Below are 21250 nucleotides of genomic sequence, written 5' to 3'. Positions count from 1 at the left end.
TACACTTTCAATGCCCAGAAAGCAACTAAAAACATATTTAAAACAGTTCGTGTGATTACAATGGTTTATTATTTAACGTTATGAAGCAATGAGAATACTTTTTGTGCGCCCAAAAAAAACCAAAATAACGACTTCAAGACAATATCTAGTGATGGACGATTTCAAAACACTGCTTCATGAAGCTTTACGAATCTTTTGTTTTGAATCAGTGGTTCAGAGTGTGTATCTAACTGCCAAAATCACGCCCCCCAGTGGTGAACCATTGAAATTATGAATCACACGTTTACTGAAATCACGTGACTTTGGCAGTTTGATACGCGCGAATCACTGATTCAAAACAAAAGATTTGTAAAGCTTCATGAAGCAGTGTTTTGAAATCTCCCATCACTAGATATTGTTGAATAAAGTTGTTATTTTGTTTCTTGGCGCACAAAAAGTATTCTCGTTGCTCCATAATATTAAGGTTGAACCACTGTAGTCACATGAACTGTTTTAAATATGTTTTTAGAACCTTTCTGGGCATGTTAATTGTCTTGCTGGGAATGCAGGCCTCACTGAGCCATCGGATTTTATCAAAAATATCTTAATTTGTGTTTCGAAGATGAACGAAGGTCTTACAGGTGTAACGACATGAGGGTGAGTAATAAATGACAGAAATTTAATTTTAGGGTGAACTAACCCTTTAAGTAGATTAATATATATCATTATTAATTGAATTATGTCAATCACATTGCTTCATTGGGCTCTAGTTCTTTCCCTCACAAAAGCCATTACATGGAGGAGCTTTTATCACTTGTCACATTATTTTGTGGCATCTGGTTAGGATACAGTGTTTCATTAAGTCCCTAACTCTAAGTATTTGTTGTGTAACTCATCAAATCGAAGTGATGTGCTATTCTTTTTTTTATGATCAGACTTTTTGACAATTTTAATCAGGCAAAGTTAAGCCTAATTTTTAGCCCCACTTGGATTTCTTTTCTTTTCTTTTCTTTTCTTTTCTTTTCTTTTCTTTTCTTTTCTTTTCTTTTCTTTTCTTTTCTTTTCTTTTCACATTGTCTTTAGAAAATGTAATAATCCAGTGTAATTGTTACAAAGCAGTTGAAATTCGCTCTGGGAGATATAATGTTTTTTGAAATTTCATTATAAGTTTCTATTTTAAAAATATTTTAGATAATACACACCTTACATACTAATGGGCTTCTAAATTTTGCCACTTCTGGCTGATGATTAAGTAAACTTACAGTTGGTTTTAGTTCCCTTTTGTCATCAATCAAGCTAGCATGCTTTATTAAACCTCTCATGCCCACTTATCCAGACATTTAAAGTCTTCGTGCTGGGGTCTGGAGCCGAGTACACTTGATGGATTAGGACAGACGTGTAGAATGATGGAGAGGATAAGGGAGGCAGGGTTATATTTGGCCTGTCTAAACGAGCTTCAGTTGGGTGAGAGGAGATGTGGATTGCCCTCTGTGCCGATTTGTCGTTCCAATGTGGGGTGGTGGCGTCTCTCCAGGTCTCCGTTATGTGCCACTGACTGCGGTAATGAGAGTCGTTTATATTGTCATTTGTTTACAAGGCTTGCAGTGACCATGTCTGCCACTGCCAGACACGGACCAGAAGGAGACGTTAATATGAGGATGCGGTTATGTTGAGTCTGTGGCCGTGTCATTAAAAATGGACTCGCTTAACAAAGACAGTAAGTTCAACAGATGAATGATTTGTAAATTCACATGCATTTATCCAACGTAACTCAGAGTGCATTTACTTATTACAGGAACAATCCCCTTGGAATGACCTGAGTACAAGTGTCTGGACCAACAAACTTGTTTCATTTCAATTCAGGAGCCACACCCCACAGGAAATTGAATTGGAATGACAGGAAGAGAAATGTATTCAACTGCAAGTCAACATTCAGCACAGGTAATGCATTCTGGGAAATGAAGTCCTTCCCTGGACCACAAAAGTATAATCGCCATTCTAAAGTCAAATTCTCAAGTCAAGCACATTGCCTCGTGCTATTTTATATGTTAATTAAATTAATTAGGCGGAGTTTACAAGGCAGAGATCTGAAACATTCAGCTGCACACAATTTCAAGATCTTTTGCGATTTATCGATTTCACATCAGGAAGAGAGGTGTACGCACATTTTTGTCCATACATTCATTCTCTGAATCACACATATGCAAATCTGAGAAATGATCGTAAGATCAAATGTGTGATGAGGCCCCATGAGTCAGTATCAAGGTCTCTTTAGTTTCCTTCGTCATTGGAACTGTGATCTTAAAGAGGACATATAATATCCCTTTTACAAATGTGTTATAAATCTCTGGTGTCCTCAGAATGTGTCTGTGAAGTTTCAGTTCAAAATACCCCACAGATCATTTATTATAGCTTGTCAAATTTGCTCTATTTGTTTGTCCCTTTAAATGCAAATGAGCTGCTGCTTCCAGCCCCCTTTCCAGAAGTAGGCGGAGCTTTAACAGCTTGCGCTTCGGTTGCTCAACAACAACAAAGCTAGAGAATCTCACGCAGCCAAAATGAGGATTGTCAGTAACGGTGTTCAGCCTTATATTGTTCAAACCGGAGTCGACACTGATGGAGAGACTCAGGAAGAAGTTACAACTTTTGAAACTGGACATTTCTGAATCGTTAGTGGATAAATTTATGTAGTTGCTGTGGAGTTGATTAAACTCATCGACTAGCATGTGCCGTCATGTTAATCTTTTGTGCAAATTTCAGCGTTGAATTGACCCTCATTATAAAATGACGGCATGGTAACAACTCTTCCTCTTCTCTAAAGCAGCTCAACATGGCCTCACCCCCTTTGTTGTGTGTTCTCGGGGGCAGGGTTTATGTAAATGTTGGGGTTTGTGATGTCACAAACCCAGAAAGAAGCTTGTTGTAGTCCCTACTAGCCGTTTGTTGTAGTCCTTAAAAAAATGATTTCTGTGAAAGAAAATATCTCCTTTTGCATTGAACTTTGAGTGTTGTCACTTTGCAGATGTTGTTTATGTTCAAACAACAACATCACACACTAACTAAAGTTAAAAAAGTGAAAATTTAAATGTCTTTAAATGTCTATCGCCTGTAAACTCTTATCTTCAAGGGATAGTTCACCCAAAAATGAAAATATGTGAATAAAATCCTAAATTTAAGCTGTTCATCATATAAAGCGATCGTATCTCTTCAGAAAATTTGGACTAAACCTCTCACATCATATGGATTAGTTTTACAATCTCTTTATGAACTTTTTGAAGCGTCAAAGTGTCAGTAGTGTAGCTGTCTATGGAGGGACAGAAAGCTCTCAGATTTCATCAACAAGATCTTCATTTGTGTTCTGAAGATGAAGGACATGAGGGTGAGTAATTAATGACAGAATTTTCAATTTTGGGTGAACTAACCCTTTAAGGAATGTTTCACAGGAGCATGTGCAATAATTGTTTATGCTTCAATGAAAAAACATGGTTTAAATCCTTTCCAATAACGATCTCATCTGTGAAGCTTTTTTGGATTTTACTAAATTATTTTTTTTATAAGTTCTTTCTTTCTCTGAATATGAACAGTTTCATCATTTTCTTCATTTTCTTTCAATGCAGCATCTCAGAATCAAATCAATCATCAGAAAAATGTGTAACACTGTAAGGAAATGTGCGTTGTCTATTTCAGAGTCGAGGGCCAGCTCGCTGCGGCAGTTATCAGAGCGATTGTCCTCCCGTCCAAGTCTCCAGCAGCGCCTTCAGGCATCTGGCCGTGTCGTCCCCGTGTCCTCACAAATACCCTTCTACAACACCAGATGTTTCCACACACGGCGCTGATAGATAGACCAACCGATAGATTGTAACTTTGCAGAAATACATTTTCACTAATGATCGTCCAGCCATTCATCTGTGACCCTTTTATTCAGTCTGAGTACAGTAGCAGCAAAGTATTTATCCTGTTTCATAAAGACCCAAAACACTTTTATCCCACAGCTACCTTTGAACTGAGGGTTTAGTTGCCATGGAAATGTTGAAATGATCTTCTATTATATATATATATATATATATATATATATATATATATATATATATATATATATATATATAAAAGCACTGTTCCAAAGCAATGGTTTCGACTAAGCATGGATAGAGAAAAAAAAATAATAATAATAATGTGATCATCAAATGATCAGAAAGGCAAAACATAAACCATTGCACACAAACTAACAGCCTGCAACCAAACTGGACTACTAATAATTGGCTAAAAGTCAGTTTTTCTGTAATCATACTGTCTGCACCGACCTCCCTCTGACAAACCCGTTCAAGGATGAAGATGTTTTGCAGGTTCAATGAAAAAATCTAACTTGGATGTGTGGATATTTTCCATGATGCAAGCTGGCATGGTGTGTGTTTGTGTGTGAAAGGGACCAGAGGAGGAGAGATCAGTGCATGGAATAGCACAGGAGGAGGAGACCAACCCAGATCTGCAGGACTGTGTGATGCTATGATAAAAAGCCATGAAAAATGATCACAGGAGGACAGCTGGAATACATCATATCTGTTTTATGGTCCCCTCGGCATAGAGTGATCCATGAGGGGAGTGAAAGAGAAAGGACGCTAAACATATACTGTATGTGTCACAGAGTTTCTCTTTACACATCCACATCTTAGAACGTTATCGTCAGCACCATGGGAATGACATCAAGCATGACATTCCCTTTGATCCTATTTGCATGTCCAGAGGATTATTGAAAAGTTACATATTTAAGGTTCCCTTTCAATACTCTCACTCATACTGCGTATGGGGAAAAGCTCCTTTTTCTTCCTCGCTGAAGCCTTTTTCAATAGCGCAGTGTAACTGCATGTCTGTTGGCTCAAAGGAATGAAACTCTTTGAACCAATGACGGCGCGGTGTAGTCGCGCGAGCCTATGGCGAAACAGCGCGCCAACAAGCCCGCCAAAACGGGCGTGGCTTATGGCTATATAAGCCTGCGTTTCGCCATGGGATTCAGTTCTCTCTCCTTCAGCGACGACTACGCTTCGCTGGATTCCTGCTGATCGCCTTCGCCGCTGTAACGAGCTCTCTCTCCGCCATAGAAGAGGCTTCGCAGAGGACAGCTGAAGACCGCCGCCTGCTCCCGCCGGCGCCGCCGCAGACTGCCGCCCAGAGCGCCGCTCTCGACCGCCCGCCGCGAGCTTCCGGTTTCGCTCTCAGCGAGTCTCCTGCTGCCATCCGGCGAGCTTTAAAAGCGCCTTCAAGCGGATTCTCCGCCGCTGCTAAGAGCTTCTTCCGCGGTCTATACCGCTCTAAAAGAGCCCACCCAAGAGCCGTTTTAACGGCGGCGGCGTTGTTTTAAATGCTGCGCCACGCTTGTGGCACCTGCAGAGCCCCTCTGCAGGACGATGACGGCCATGGTGAGTGCGTCGGATGTCTGGGCAAGTCCCACGCGGAAGCCGCACTCACCGAGACTTCATGCTTGCACTGCGAGTGCATGAATCTCGCTTCTCTCCGCGCTAGGATCGCTTTCTTCACTGAAAGCGGCTCCGCCTCCCGCGCCTTCCCGTCTTCTTCCTCCCGCGAGCCGGCCAGGAAGAGACAGCGAGGCAGAGGAGCTCAGTGCCCGGAGTTGGGGGAGCTTACGCCGGCCCAGCGCCCGCCTACCTCTCCCTCTCCTGCGAGAGAGCCGTCCCCCGTCCTCTTCGCACGCCCGGAGCAGCGTCCCTCAGCGGAAGCGAGTGACCTCGTCTCCTTCGGCGGCTCGGAGGATGAGCAGTTCGACGACTCCATGTCGCTCGCAGCATCTGAACCGGAGGAGTGGAGCCGGCGAGGAGGAGCCCGCACCCCTGCCGTCACTAGAGCCCATTGACTCCAGGCCAGGAACGGACGCCGAATTACTCCGCATCCTCTCCAAGGCCGTCGAGGAGCTCGACCTGGAATGGGCTGCATCTGAAGAGCTGACTCGCAGTAGGCTGGATGAGTGGTTTCTGCCGGGGCCCCGCCAGACCCCTCGCCAGCGATCTGCGCCCTTCTTCCCTGAGGTCCACGCGGAGCTGACGAAGTCGTGGCGCACTCCCTACTCCGCCCGCCTTCGCACTTCTTCACCCGCGGCTCTCACCTCGGTTGACGGCTCACGTGAGAAGGGCTACGAGCAGATGCCGCCGCTGGACGAGGCCGTGGCCGCTCACCTCTGCCCGCCCGCGGCCGTGGGCTGGAAGAGCAAGAGGGCCCTTCCCTCCAAGCCCTGCCGTACGACCTCCACCATTGCCGGCCGAGCGTACTCCTCAGCAGGACAAGCTGCATCAGCGCTACACACCATGGCCATCCTTCAGGACTTCCAGGCCAAACTCCTCCGTACCCTGGACGAGTCTGGAATCGACGCGCCGGCCTTCCGTGACCTACGCAGCGCCACTGACCTGGCCCTGCGCGCCACGAAGACCACGGCCCAGGCCATAGGGAGGTCCATGGCCAACTTGGTTGTGTTGGAGCGCCATCTCTGGCTCAACCTCACAGAGATTAAGGATGCAGACAAGATGGCCTTCCTGGATGCCCCTGTCTCACCCTCAGGTCTCTTCGGGCCAGCTGTGGAAGGGTTCACCGAGCGCTTCTCCGCTGTGCAGAAATCGTCCCAGGCAATGCGACATTTCCTGCCGAAGCGCTCCAGCTCTTCATCTGCTGCAAGTCGGTCCAAACCTGCGCCGACCCAGCTCCAGAGCAAACCCGCCCCTTCCGCATCTCAAGCAGCGCCACCTAAGGAGCAGCGCCAGCGAGCCCGCCCTGCGAAGCGCTTCACGCTCCCGAGACGCCAAGGTCCCCGGCCTAAGATAGTGCTGGACCCGACGCCTCCGGCGTCTTCCTGATCAACAAGGAAGAAAGAGGATGGGGTTAAGTCTCGCCACGGCCGGACCACCCCAAAAGCTCTCTCGCATGCATTCCCCACCACCTCGCTTAGTTCCGGGTGTTGGGAATCATCGGGTCACGTGCCCTGGGCCCACAGATGTTGCGCCCACACAAACCGCCGTTTTAATGGCGAACCCAATATTTTTAAATTCCCAAAAAGAGAGCAAATTTCCTCATCCTGTAACGACGGTGCAAAGACCCCTGCACAGCGGTCTGTCACCGGACGCTATTCAGCCACTGGTCACACGGGTCGAGGCTTGGCAAGCCATCCCAGGAGTGTCACAGTGGGTCATAGGGACCATATCCCGCGGCTATTCTCTGCAGTTCGCCCGAAGGCCCCCGCGCTTCAGCGGTGTGGTCACCACTTCAGTCAAAGCGGACGACGCGCATGTCCTCCGTGCAGAAGTGATGTCTCTGCTACAGAAGGGAGCCATAGAAATTGTTCCCCCAGCAGAAAGCGAGTCGGGCTTCTACAGCCGCTACTTTGTTGTCCCAAAGAAAGATGGCGGTCTCAGACCCATCTTAGATCTCAGGCTTCTAAACCTCTCCCTCATGAGACGGAAGTTCAGAATGCTAATGTTGAAGCAGATCCTCGCGCAGATCCGCCCCGAGGACTGGTTCTTCTCACTGGACCTGAAAGACGCATACTTTCACATCCAGATAGCCCCCCACCACAGGCGATTCTTGAGATTCGCCTTCGAGGGTGTGGCCTATCAATACAAGGTCCTGCCCTTCGGGCTGTCTCTAGCTCCCCGCACGTTTACCAAGCGCATGGACTCGGCGCTTCTCCCTCTGAGAGAGATGGGGATCCGAGTTTTGAATTACCTCGACGACTGGCTCATACTGGCCCAGTCTCGTACCGAGTTAGAACACCACAGATCCGTGCTCCTCAGCCACCTTCAGTGCCTGGGACTCAGGGTCAATTTTGCCAAGAGCTCGCTGCTCCCCAGCCAACGTATCACGTTCCTTCGATCACGTCTTCGATTCAGTCCATATGAGGGCTGTAGTCTCTCCAGAACGCGCTCTGATGATTCAGAAGCTCTCGGCATGCTCAAGGTCTACGTTGCAGCCATTGGAGCGTTCCACGCCCCTATCGCTGGCCAGACGGTGGGAAGAAACGGCCTCATTGTCCGTTTCCTAAGAGCTGCTAGGCGTCTTAACCCCCCTAGACCACTTACCGTTCCCTCTTGGGACCTCTCCACTGTCCTTGCAGCCCTCAAGGGTCCGCCCTTTGAGCCGCTACGGTCAGCTGATCTCCGGCCCTTAACGCTCAAAACCGCTCTGCTACTCGCACTGGCATCGGTTAAGCGTGTCGGCGACCTGCAGGCCCTCTCTGTGAGCCCTGCATGCCCTCTCTGTGAGCCCTGCATGCCTTGAATTCGGGCCCAACGACTCTAAGGTCGTTCTGAAACCCAGACATGGCTATACCCCCAAGGTGCTCTCGACCCCGTTCAGAGCACAGATAATTTCCCTCTCGGCGCTACCTCCTTCTTTGGATGAGCGAGAGGTGCAATTGCTCTGCCCCGTTAGGGCATTGAGGGTCTATATTGAGCGTTCCGAACCGTTCAGGCAATCGGACCAGCTCTTCGTCTGCTTTGGAGGCCGCACCAAGGGGTCTCCGGTCTCAAAGCAACGCCTCTCGCGTTGGATAGTTGACGCGATTGCTCTATGCTACTCCTCTATGGGCCTGGACTGCCCCATAAGAGTAAGAGCCCATTCCACTAGAGGCATGGCCTCATCCTGGGCGTGGTCTAGTGGTGTTTCTCTCAAAGACATCTATGACGCGGCCAGCTGGTCCTCGCCGTCCACTTTTGTCAGGTTTTACAACTTGGACATCCCGACCTTACGTGCTCGGGTCCTCTCGGTGTGATACGACGGCCTCTTTGAGCCCCGTCGTCACGCCTCCTCAGGGGTCTCCCTGCTCCTGTACCTAGGGTTCGACGGCCTTGGCCCCTCACGTATCCTCTGGGCCCTCTCGCGCCCATGATATGTTTTGTCGTTCCCTGTCGTGGCACGGCATGATTGTATTTGTTCCCCATACGCAGTATGAGTGAGAGTATCGAAAGGGAGCGTACTCGGTTACGTACGTAACCTCAGTTCCCTGAGATACGGGAACGAGTACTGCGTTTTATGCCATGCCCCGACACTGCGGCTCAGTGTCGTCGCTTCAGTCGAGTTTTAACTGAATCCCATGGCGTAACGCCGGCTTATATAGCCATAAGCCACGCCCGTTTTGGCGGGCTTGTTGGCGCGCTGTTTCACCATAGGATCGTGCGACTACGCCGCGCCGTCATTGGTTCAAAGAGTTTCATTCCTTTGAGCCAATAGACGTGCAGTTACACTGCGCTATTGAAAAAGGCTTCAGCGAGGAGGAAAAAGGAGCTTTTCCCCATACACAGTACTCGTTCCCGTGTCTCAGGGAACCGAGGTTACGTATGTAACCGAGTACGTTTTTTAAGGCCAAACATTTTTTCTCCTACTGTAGGAGAGGCGACGAGAGCAAAAAAACACAGCAAAAGGAAACCATATGATTTGGTTGTAAAGTTCAACTAACTCCTACATACATACATACATACATACATATGGAAGGGGAAATTATCACAAAAGACTTCAGAAAACTTGGAATATGATGCTTAAGATACTTCAGTGGTGTTTTTACCTCTCTTTTTAAATTTGAAGTCCTATTTTTATTTTTTTTATTTTTTGTAATTGCATTAAGAAAAAGATTTGTAACAGTTTTTTTCTTTCTTTCTTTTATTTATTTATTTATTTATTTTTTGTTCTATAGAATAACTAATGTCATGGAATGACATGAGGGTGAGTAAATGATGACAGAATTTTTATTTTTGGGTGGTCTGCAAAGTCAGAGATCTGAATATAAACATTTCTTGTGCAATCAAATGATCTGAGATACATTTTTTTCAGGATTCTTTGATGAGGTTTAAAAGAACAACATTTAATTGAAATGGAAATCTTTTGTAACATTATAAATGATTTACTGTCACTTTTGATCAATTTAATGCATCCTTGCTGCATAAACATATTAATTTCCATTAGAGTATAAAAATAAAAATCTTACTGACCCTTGCAGACTTTTGAACAAAAGTGTACTTATCTAATAAGTTTATTTAGTGTGTATATAGTGTGCATTTACATACGACACCTATTGTTAAAACAATAAAAATTCATAGTAACCCTTTACTTAAAGTCTTTATATGTAATGCATTATAAAAGTATTTTATAATGCAAATTATGCCTTGTAATGCACCTTATAATGCATTGTATGGCCTCATAAATAATTGTAACCACAGTTATAAAACTTATCAACTTATTGTTAGACCATTAGAATGTATAATGCATTAAAACACATGATAAACAACCAATTTCAGATGTAACAAGGAATCTGCAAATACTGTAATGCATTTTAACTTTTTAACTGGTTACATTTTTTTTAAAATATATATAATGCATAATAAAATATACATTATGAATACATTTATAATGCATTATACATGAAGGCTTCAAGTAAAGTGTTAGCAAATTCTTCTATAAATATGTTGATTACAAATTCTCTTTAACAACTTTAATAAGAATGTAAGATTATACACTTCAGCTCTCATTATACAAAGATATCTGAATAAAGTACTCAATAGTCATGGTCTTGTATCTCTCTCTCTCTCTCTATCTCTCACTCTCTCTCTACAAAATAAATAAAATCATGAAAATAAATGATGCCAGTAAATGATGACAGAATAACCGTGAATTCTTGAGCTACTAAATGATTTTCTTACTTGCCAATGTGTGAACAGCTTGTTACTAAACTTAAAAAACGACATCTTCCCCGACTCCCTAGGTTGTCTATGAAAGCTGATTTTTATGTGAAGGACTCGGGATGTTTTTTGCCGGGAAAATCAAAAGTATGAGGTGTACACGTGCTCCCGAGAGCCTCTCTTCCATTCAATGACACTTGAAGCTAATGCTTATACAATGTTCAGGATAATGCCAAAAAAGCCATTCTGTACTGTGATGTCAATGTGTCATGCAAAGAACATGGATTAATTCAAACTATAGGGCCCTATCATACACCCGGGACAATGCAACGCCAGGCGCGACACAAGTGTTTTTGCTAGTTTCAGCCAAACGCAGTTATCATTTACACATTGTTTAAATAGCAAATGCAAATATTCGTCCAAACAGGGATGAACAAACATTTTAAAATATTACAAATAAAAGGATTCCCCTCTGGAGAAGCGTTCAGCCTTTCCACTTGCAAATTCTGCCATGTAAATAGCGAATCCTCTCTTGTTTTGGGCTTTCATTAAACTTGTACAAGTTTTTATAAGTGAAGCCCCGCAAGACCCATGTGTAAATAATATACAGATGCCGCATTTATGTCACGTTTTTACTCGTAACTTCAAGAAACATGCTCCGATTGTGGAAAATGAACAACATTATTTACAGCAGATTCTCACGATTAAAATGAGTCCAAAACTACATAATCCAATGTGTTGATCATGAGATATTCCTCACAGAGTTATGACACATAAAACCCCACAGGCGCTAACTAAAATCAGATGTAGCATTCATGTGGCATTTTCGCTTACAGGTGCTGGTCATATAATTAGAATATCATCAAAAAGTTGATTTATTTCACTAATTCCATTCAAAAAGTGAAACTTGTATATTATATTCATTCATTACACACAGACTGATATATTTCAAATGTTTATTTCTTTTAATTTTGATGATTATAACTGACAACTAAGGAAAATCCCAAATTCAGTATCTCAGAAAATTAGAATATTGTGAAAAGGTTCAATATTGAAGACACCTGGTGCCACACTCTAATCAGCTAATTAACTCAAAACACCTGCAAAGGCCTTTAAATGGTCTCTCAGTCTAGTTCTGTAGGCTGCACAATCATGGGGAAGACTGCTGACTTGACAGTTGTCCAAAAGACGACCATTGACACCTTGCACAAGGAGGGCAAGACACAAAAGGTCATTGCAAAAGAGGCTGGCTGTTCACAGAGCTCTGTGTCCAATCACATTAATAGAGAGGCGAAAGGTAGAAAAAAGTGTACAAGCAATAGGGATAACCGCACCCTGGAGAGGATTGTGAAACAAAACCCATTCAAAAATGTGGGGGAGATTCACAAAGAGTGGACTGCAGCTGGAGTCAGTGCTTCAAGAACCACTACGCACAGACGTATGCAAGACATGGGTTTCAGCTGTCGCATTCCTTGTGTCAAGCCACTCTTGAACAACAGACAGCAGCAGAAGCGTCTAAAGACAAAAACGACAGGACTGCTGCTGAGTGGTCCAAAGTTATGTTCTCTGATGACAGTAAAATTTGCATTTCCTGTGGAAATCAGGGTCCCAGAGTCTGGAGGAAGAGAGGAGAGGCAAACAATCCATGTTGCTTGAGGTCCAGTGTAAAGTTTCCACAGTCAGTGATGGTTTGGGGTGCCATGTCATCTGCTGGTGTTGGTCCACTGTGTTTTCTGAGGTCCAAGGTCAACGCAGCCGTATACCAGGAAGTTTTAGAGCACTTCATGCTTCCTGCTGCTGACCAACTTTATGGAGATGCAGATTTCATTTTCCAACAGGACTTGACACCTGCACACAGTGCCAAAGCTACCAGTACCTGGTTTAAGGACCATGGTATCCCTGTTCTTAACTGGCCAGCAAACTCGCCTGACCTTAACCCCATAGAAAATCTATGGGGTATTGCGAAGAGGAAGATGCGATATGCCGGACCCAACAATGCAGAAGAGCTGAAGGCCACTATCAGAGCAACCTGGGCTCTCATAACACCTGAGCAGTGCCACGCCACATTGCTGCAGTAATTCATACAAAAGGAGCCCCAACTAAGTATTGAGTGCTGTACATGCTCATACTTTTCATGTTCATACTTTTCAGTTGGCCAAGATTTCTAACAATCCTTTCTTTGTATTGGTCTTAAGTAATATTCTAATTTTCTAGAATATTACTGAATTTGGGATTTTCCTTAGTTGTCAGTTATAATCATCAGAAAAAAAGAAAGAAATAAAACATTTGAAATATATCAGTCTGTGTGTAATGAATGAATATAATACACAAGTTTCACTTTTTGAATGGAATTAGTGAAATAAATCAACTTTTTGATGATATTCTAATTATATGACCAGCACCTGTATGACTTCATGAAACATGCACAGATCGTAGAAAATAATGGCACATCATTACTTACAGTGGATGCTCCCGATTGAAATTAGTCCAAAATCAACATGATCCATTCCGTCGATCACAAGATATTCCTCATGGAGGAACGTTTTTATAAATGCCCATTAGGGGGTGTCAAGGGCTAAACAAAAATGCTACATTGGTTCCAAACGCTGTAACTTTTGATTATAATCACCACAAAATTTGATCCAGATGCAGCTCACATGTAGAGGGACTTCACCAAAAAATAATTGTCCTCCTACCTTATTTTCTTATTTTTAGGGGCCAAGCCCCGAAGGGGCTGTAGCCCCTATTGTAATTGTACGTTTTCCCTTTTATTATTATTATTCTTCCTCCCGAATGGGAGTCTATGGCAGCCCTATCAACGGAACATGAGAAAATGATGAAATTTGGCACAGTTGTAGAGATGCTCATGAATAGTGATTGGACCAAATTTGGAGTCTCTAGAACCAACTCTATAGCGCCACCACCAGTTCAAAATTTCAACATTCTAACGGTTTTAACATTTGAACTGTTTGTCATAGAAAAATTAAATTTAGTTCATCTGATTCGTCTCTTCATGCTGATGCTATTCAACTTCTTACATTAAGTCTCCACCCATTACAGTAGCGGCCATTTTGAAAAGTACAGTATTTGTTTTTTTCGCTTCTCCTCCTTCAAAATTTGTCCAATTTTGTCCAAACTTTGATCAGGTGATCTTTGGTCTGAGCCGCACAGAAATGACTGAACAGATTTTTTTTATTCATCTTTGTTCAAAAGTTATGATGTCACGAAGTTAACGAGGTTGACCCAAAATTGCTATAGAGGCTGTATCTCGGCCAAACTTTGAGCAATCGAAACTAAAATTGGTACACTTGATCAAGACCATGATCTGAGGTTCCATGCCAAATTTGGGAACAGCGCCACCTACAGGTCATGAGATCTGAAAAATGGCTATTTTGGCCAATAACTTTTGAACACTTTATTAGAAAATCAAGATCTTGGTGTCTATGGATTCCCTGTGCCATGCCGAATCCGAGGATATCGAATTCGTCAACATCGGATGAACCACGTGTCCGCCATTTTGAATTTTGTCATAAATTGCAATAACTTTTAAACAATTTTACATATCTTCACACAAATTGGTACGTATGACCTTTAGAAGGTCCTGAAGGTACCTGAGAAGTTTCAACACAGCGCCACCTACTGTTCCACAGATGTAATGATTATTGCAAAACCACTTATAACTTTTGAAAACACTTTCCAAAATGTGTATGCTTTATGTCATTTTATTCCCTGGCTTATGCCGATTCCGACGATGTGTCATTTGTCATTTTCCTTAAATGTACCTGTCTGCCATATTGAATTAAATCAAAAACAGTTTTTTCGCTACTCCTCCCACAAATTTTGGTCAATTTTGTCCAAAATCAGCTCAGATGATCTTTGGACCGAGCCGCACAGAAATGACTGAACGGATTTTTGATATTCGCTACCATTCCCAAGATATTCATCTCTGAATGTGACCTTGCTTGTGTTTGTTGTCTTATACTAGTTAGCTTAGCACAGTAATTGCTTAGCATGCTAAACTATTGCTATTCTTTCTAATGTGGTCTTCAGTCAACAGGTTAACCAAAACTTAGTTGGCATTAAATAACTTTGCATACTAATATGGTTAACATGCTATGAAGCTTTTTTTTTTGTGAACTCTTTCTCACACTGAAACCTCTGCTTAGCATACTGATGAACTTGCATGGCTGATTAGCTCAATGTGTTACGCCACGGATCCCGAATGCTCTGCATCGTGGGTTCGAAACTCAGTGTGACACATGCCCAGACCGCATGAGGTACTGTGGCAGGAAAAGATGCAGAACTTGTGTCTGTTCTAGGCATTCTGCCTAAAACTGGTCTAATCTGAAGCTATCACATGCAATTCCTTTATGTCCAAATTCGTAGTTATTCTTCTTCCCCCTGTATGGTAATCAATGAACCATAAGAAGGAAAATTATCAAATTTGGCATGCTTGTAGTGATAGTAATTAAAAGTAATTTGACCAACTTTGGAGTATCTAGGACTAAGTCTATAGCGCCACCACCAGTTCAAATATTCACTTTTGTAAAGGTTATAACTTTTGAACCCTTTGTTCCAGAAAAATGAATGTCAATACAACTGATTCCTCTCTTCATACTGATCACATTCAATATCTTACATTAAGTCTCCACCCAGTACAGTAGTGGCCATTTTGAAAAGTACAGTATTCCGTTTTTTCGCTACTCCTCCTTCAAAATTTGTCCAATTTTGTCCAAACTTTGATCAGGTGATCTTTGGTCTGAGCCGCACAGAAATGACTTAACAGATTTTTTTTATTCATCTTTGTTCAAAAGTTATGATGTCACGAAGTTAACGAGGTTGACCCAAAATTGCTATAGAGGCTGTATCTCGGCCAAACTTTGAGCAATCAAAACTAAAATTGGTACACTTGATCAAGACCATGATCTGAGGTTCCATGCCAAATTTGGGAACAGCGCCACCTACAGGTCATGAGATCTGAAAAATGGCTATTTTGGCCAATAACTTTTGAACACTTTATTAGAAAATCAAGATCTTGGTGTCTATGGATTCCCTGTGCCATGCCGAATCCGAGGATATCGAATTCGTCAACATCGGATGAACCACGTGTCCGCCATTTTGAATTTTGTCATAAATTGCAATAACTTTTAAACAATTTGACATATCTTCACACAAATTGGTATGTATGACCTTTAGAAGGTCCTGAAGGTACCTGAGAAGTTTCAACACAGCGCCACCTACTGTTCCACAGATGTAATGATTATTGCAAAACCACTTATAACTTTTGAAAACACTTTCCAAAATGTGTATGCTTTATGTCATTTTATTCCCTGGCTTATGCCGATTCCGACGATGTGTCATTTGTCATTTTCCTTAAATGTACCTGTCCGCCATATTGAAATAAATGGAAAACAGTTTTTTCGCTACTCCTCCTACAATTTTTGTCCAATTTTGTCCAAAATCAGCTCAGGTGATCTTTGGACCGAGCCGCACAGAAATGACTGAATGGATTTTTGATATTCGCTACCATTCCCAAGATATTCATCTCTGAATGTGACCTTGCTTGTGTTTGTTGTCTTATGCTAGTTAGCTTAGCATGCTAATTGCTTAGCATGCTAACCAGTTGTCATTCTCTTTAATGTGGCTCTTCAGTTATCAAGTTAACCATGAGCTTCATTAGCATTAAGTTAGCTTAGCATGCTAATATGGTTAGCATGCTAAGTAATGCTTTTTTTGTGAATTCTTTGTTAGACTAAAAGGTTTCTTCCACAGTCTGTTGAATGTGCATCCTCAAGTAGCTCAATGTGTAAAGCCAGTTATCTGAAGAGCCCTGTATCCGAAGTTAGTGGGTTCGAATCCCAGGTGGAGCGGTTTTATAAAATAGTGTGTTTTGATTCCTTTACTGCCTCTTGGATTAGAAATAAATGCTTTTTGTTTCATGCTGTGTTCATTTTCATCTAAGCTTATGTACATTCTGAGTTCATTCTTGCCCGTAATTCTGAACCAGCTGTTTCATGTTTGTTCATTTTCTGCTGTTTTTCCTCTTCCTGCTCTGTATTGCACTACAGCATGATGAGCTGCAGAATGATCTAAAGTGCAGCTTTATAAGAATTCTTCATTTTGAGTTCATTTTCACATGAACTAATAAACTTTGGCAGGTGTGGAAACATTCACTTGCACAGTGGTGCAATGAGATGAGAAATGGACCTTGGACCCGGAGGTCGTGGATTCAAATCTTGTGTGGGGTTCCTTTATACAATTGTGTGTAATGAGTCATTTTGATACCTTTTTTATCCAAATAAGGATTGTGCTAATCTTTATTCCTCTTCAATGAGATACAAGTATTTTAGTTCATTCCGTGTTCATTCTCTGAACTTCTATTGATTTTCATTAGGGGCCAAGCCCCAAAGGGGCTGTAGCCCCTATTGTAATTGTACGTTTTCCCTTTTATTATTATTATTCTTCCTCCCGAATGGGAGTCTATGGCAGCCCTATCAACGGAACATGAGAAAATGATGAAATTTGGCACACTTGTAGTGATGGTCATGTCTAGAAATCTGACCAATTTTGGAGTCTCAAGGACCAACTCTATAGCGCCACCACCAGTTCAAAAATTCAACATTCTAAAGGTTATAACTTTTGAACCATTTGCTCTAGAAAAATACAATTTAGTACATCTGATTTGTCTCTTCATGCTGATTCTATTCAAATTCTTACATTAAGTCTCCACCCATTACAGTAGCGGCCATTTTGAAAAGTACAGTAGTCCGTTTTTTCGATACTCCTCCTTCAAAATTTGTCCAATTTTGTCCAGACTTTGATCAGGTGATCTTTGGTCTGAGCCGCACAGAAATGACTGAGCAGATTTTTTTTTTATTCATCTTTGTTCAAAAGTTATGATGTCACGAAGTTAATGAGGTTTACCCAAAATTGCTATAGAGGCTGTATCTCAGCCAAACTTTGAGCGATCAAAACAAAAATTCGTACACTTGATCAAGACCATGATCTGAGGTTCCTTGCCGAATTTGGGAACAGCGCCACCTACAGGTCATGAGATCTGTAAAATGGATATTTTGGCCAATAACTTTTGAACACTTTATTAGAAAATCAAGATCTTGGTGTCTATGGATTCCTTGGGCCATGCCGAATCCGGGGATATTGAATTTGTCAACATCGGATGAAAAGCATGTCCGCCATTTTGAATTTTGTCATAAATTTCAATATCTTTTAAACTATTTGACATATCTTCACAAAAAATAGTATGTATGACCTTTAGTAGGTCCCGAAGGTACCTGAGAAGTTTCAACACAGCGCCACCTACTGTTCCACAGATATAATGTTTTTTGCAAAAATGCTTATAACTTTTGAAAACACTTTCCAAAACGTGTATACTTTATGTCATTTTATTCCCTTGCTAATGCCAATTCCAACGATGTGTCATTTGTCATTTTCCTTAAATGTACCTGTCTGCCATATTGAAATAAATGAAAAACAGTTTTTTCGCTACTCCTCCCACAAATTTTGTCCTATTTTGTCCACAATCAGCTCAGAAGATCTTTGGACCGAGCCGCATAGAAATGACTGAACGGTTTTTTGATATTCGCTACCGTTCCCGAGATATTTGTCTCTGAATGTGACCTTCCTTGTGATTGTTATCTTATGCTAGTTAGCTTAGCATGCTAATTGCTTAGCATGCTAACCAGTTGTCATTCTTTTTAATGTGGCTCTTCAGCTATCAAGTTAACCATGAGCTTCATTAGCATTAAGTTAGCTTGGCATGCTAATATGGTTAGCATGCTAAGAAATGCTTTTTTTGTAAATTCTTTGTTACACTAAAAGTTCTCTTCCACAACATGTTGAACATGTGTCATAATGTAGCTCAATGTGTAAAGCCAGGTACCTGACGAGCCCTGTACCTAAAGATAGTGGGTTCGAATCTCGGGTGGAGTGGTTTTATGAAATTGTGTGTTTTGATTCCTTTATTGCCTCTAGATTAGAAATAAATGCTTTTTGTTTCATGCTGTGTTCATTTTCATCTAAGCTTCTGTACTTTCTGAGTTCATTCTCGCCCATAATTCTGAACCAGGTGTTTCATGTTTGTTCATTTTCTGCTGTTTTTCTTCTTCCTGCTCTGTATTGCGCTACAGCATGATGAGCTGCAGAATGATCTAAAGTAAAGTTATTAAATATAACATTCAGTGCAGTTTCATAAAAATTCTTCTTTTTGAGTCCATTTTCACATAAACTAGTGAACTTCGGCAGTTGTGTCAACAGTCACCTGCACAGTGGTGCAATGACATGCGCAATGGACACTGGACCTGGAGGTTGTGGGTTCGAATCTCGTGTTGGGTGGTCATTATGCAATTGTGTGTAATGAGTCATTTTGATTCCTTTTTTATCCAAATAAGCATTGTACTAATCTTTATTCCTCTTGAATTAGATACAAGTGTTTTTAGTTCATTCTGTGTTCATTCTCATCTGAACTTCTATTGATTTTCATTTCATTTCCACCTGTCCTTCTGAACCAGCTGTTTTGCATGTACATTCAATTTCTGCTGTTTTTGCTCTACCTGCTCCGTATTGCGCTACTGCCCCTTCTGGGGCTTGGCCCCGAATTGCTGCTTGCAGCTATATTCTTCCTGAGTTATTGCATGTCAAATAAGAAAGATAGGTAAAATAATAATATTATTATATATATATATATATATATATATATATATAATATATATGTGTATATATATATATATATATATATATATATATATATACACATATATATATGTATATATATATTTCTTTTTTTTTACAAAACAAAACTTAATATCTTGAGTCATTTTGCTTTCTTAAGTATTTAACTTGATTTAAGAATGTTTAGATATTTGAACTGGAAAACAAGACAAAAATTCTGAGTAAGAAAATCATTTAAAGATCAAGCTGAAGTTTCTCCTCTGGATTATCCTCTGTGCTCTGGTTGGATGTTGGCCCTGATGGGCCACTGTGATGTCAGCATTACTGATTACATCAGGATCTGTGGTGCTTGAGGAACGATTTAAGTAACTATGGCAACAGACCGCGGAATATTACTAGCAAACTTAAACTTCACGTCACTCTGTTCTCTGAGGCTTTTGTGAGATTTACTATAATCACCAGTTCAGAACCCTCTCTGCTGGTGTATTAGGATTAGACATCATCTGGGTCGCGGGTCTCAGTGGGACTAACGACATGTTCACATCACTGTGTAGCCACATCTGACCATGTTCTCCATCTGTCAACTCCCTCAGGTCAAAGCACCCAGGGCTTTATTGAAACACTTACATTTGGGAAATGCTACAAAATCTTATTAGTGTTGCGTGCTGAAGTTCATACTTTGTACAAACCCCTAACACACATATTGACCTTCAGTACACAACTCATCCCACATTGTTTGTGCAATGAATGTGATATATACTTGGCTTGAGGAAAGGTAAGCTATAAGCAATCAGACTTAAACTTTTTGTGTGGAGGGTAAAAAAAAAAAAAAAACTGTATCCTAATACTACTTATATTGAAAATATTGCATATTTCACATGTACACTACAGTACAAGATCTTTGAGCGGCTTATTTATATATATATATATATATATATATATATATATATATATATAGTTTAGCACTCATTAAACCAGGATATTTGAAAGCCAAACTGACCAAACAAAATGAAGTATTCCAGAAAGCATGTAACAAGAGATGATAATTCCTGCTCTCTGGACTGTAGTCATGGACTTGTCGAGCTTGAGCATCTGTGCCTAAGACTCTGCCGGTGCAGGGGTCAAAGGGAATCAGAGGATGAATGTCAGTTTGCCCTTTCGCCCACAGCAGGAAATACTTAAGTCTCTCTCCAGTTTCCAAAGAAACTGTTCTTGTTTTATGCAGTGCTGGCATGATTCTGTGAGTGACCCTAATTAGTTTCTCCCCTAAACATTATCTTGGCACTCTAAAAAAACTATTTTTAGCATTTTTTTCTAGTCTTAAATCTGATTTGAGCTACTAAGGCCCTGTTTATAGTGTTGTGGACAGTTAACTTTAACTACTTTTAAAAGTAATGCATTACAATATTGTGTTACTCCCTAAAAGAGTAACTAATTACGTTACTTAGTTACTTTTTAGTTATTTTGCATTTAGTTATTTTTATTGCATTTTGCATTTGTTTTTATGACAACAAAAAAGTTCTATTTTTGGCAAATGTAAAGGCCCTTTCACACCAAAAGTGAAATGAATAAGCCTCAGGATGAAGGAAATGCAAATTCATGGCTGTACAGTAGAGGGCGCAGCTCAAACAAACCTTTCATCTGTGCTGCCATTCAAGATACATAAAAACAGGATGCAGGAGAAGAAGTAAATGAGTAAATGTATGCTCACATTTAGGCTAGAACTAGTCTAGAACAACCATCATGTTCACACAGCACACACAACACCTCTGTACTTACTCCTGATTTCTCTCAACATTGGAACAGGAGAGCTGTCAGTCAATAAATGGGAAAAAAAAGTAATTTGCGTTACTAATTTGAAAAAGTATAGTCAGATATTTTGTTATAAATTTAAAAGTAATGTATTACTTTGCTAG

The 21250-nt window shown here is 41.5% G+C and overlaps 1 long non-coding RNA gene across 1 annotated transcript; it reads left to right on the top strand.

Moving 5' to 3' along the window:
* Positions 1–1060: 1060 nt before the first annotated feature.
* On the top strand, positions 1061–3963 carry LOC125251825. The gene is made up of 3 exons (XR_007181082.1): positions 1061–1696; positions 1775–1920; positions 3667–3963. It is a non-coding gene; the product is annotated as an uncharacterized LOC125251825 (long non-coding RNA).
* The last annotated feature ends 17287 nt before the right edge of the window (positions 3964–21250 follow it).

Source organism: Megalobrama amblycephala, linkage group LG17 (assembly GCF_018812025.1).
Source record: "Megalobrama amblycephala isolate DHTTF-2021 linkage group LG17, ASM1881202v1, whole genome shotgun sequence".
Lineage (NCBI taxonomy): Eukaryota > Metazoa > Chordata > Actinopteri > Cypriniformes > Xenocyprididae > Megalobrama > Megalobrama amblycephala.
This window is presented reverse-complemented; position numbering and strand designations above follow the sequence as displayed.